General features: G+C 37.0%; 1 protein-coding gene across 1 annotated transcript in view; it reads right to left on the reverse strand.

Annotated features, from left to right (window-relative positions):
* Nucleotides 1-957, reverse strand: part of EDAR (ectodysplasin A receptor) — a gene marked incomplete at its 5' end in the record, with an annotated part of 7,250 nt that overhangs the window by 3,191 nt on the left and 3,102 nt on the right. The window lies entirely within an intron of this gene.

Consider the following 957-nt stretch of genomic DNA (forward strand, 5'->3'; position numbering starts at 1 on the left):
GCTGAAAGCAAACAGGTAAAAATGAGCCTAAAGTTGTTCCTCCATGTGGTAGCTCATTGCATAATGTTTTTTGTTTTCATGAGGAAGGAGCAGACTGGGTTAAAAGCAAGCCTCTAACTTCCTTTACCCTTGTCCAATAGCTACTTCATACTCTTTCCTGTACTAGAAATGCTACTTAATCTCCAGCCCAAAGAAAATTACTGCTTTTCTAACTTCTGGCATCTGGTTTAATTGTGAAATCTTAGGTATGGAGCGGAGGATTTTGATGCAATCTGCACTTTCATTAAAAAAGTTTGTCTTCAGCCCTGTCAGCAGGCTTCAGTCCATGAGAAATGTGTTAGAACAGAAGGTCTGGAAGAAATAGTTCATGCTTCAGGTGTGCTTACGAGCTATCTGTCTAACTCACTCTGGAGAATGTGGTCTTTAGAAGGTAAGCCACTTCTTATTAAATGTTCTGATTTCAGCCTACCCAACCTGTACTATCCAATTTCAAGCCAGTGCATACAGATGTATGATAGAGTTGGATATTTAAAAGACCTCAGAAAACTGAATTTTAAAATGTGAGCATTGGAGTGGTAAGTAATTTTCAGATGATCGTAACTGTCTACAACTACAAAAACATTTCTCTTGTGTTGAGATTTTGCGTGTCTGGTCTCAGCTGAAAAATGAGCTGGTTTAGAAAGTTTGAGCTGAACCTTTCCAGCAATTTAAAACATGCAAACATGAAAAGATGCATTTTCAAACCTTTTTATTCTTAAAAGATACCTGATGTTTGATATTAATTAATTTTGTCCTAACTATTGCCATTTTCAAATTATTTCTGAAGTAGTAAAACCATAAAAAATATAAGGATAGTTTCATGTGAACACAAACTAAAGAGTTGTGTGGGTAAGGTGTGGCCTTAACTATAACTTGAAATACTCCAAGTGAGGTAAAACGCCCGGAGCCGTACACGCT

The sequence above is a fragment of the Cariama cristata genome, unplaced genomic scaffold, assembly GCF_000690535.1.
Source record: "Cariama cristata isolate BGI_N322 unplaced genomic scaffold, ASM69053v1 scaffold5361, whole genome shotgun sequence".
Lineage (NCBI taxonomy): Eukaryota > Metazoa > Chordata > Aves > Cariamiformes > Cariamidae > Cariama > Cariama cristata.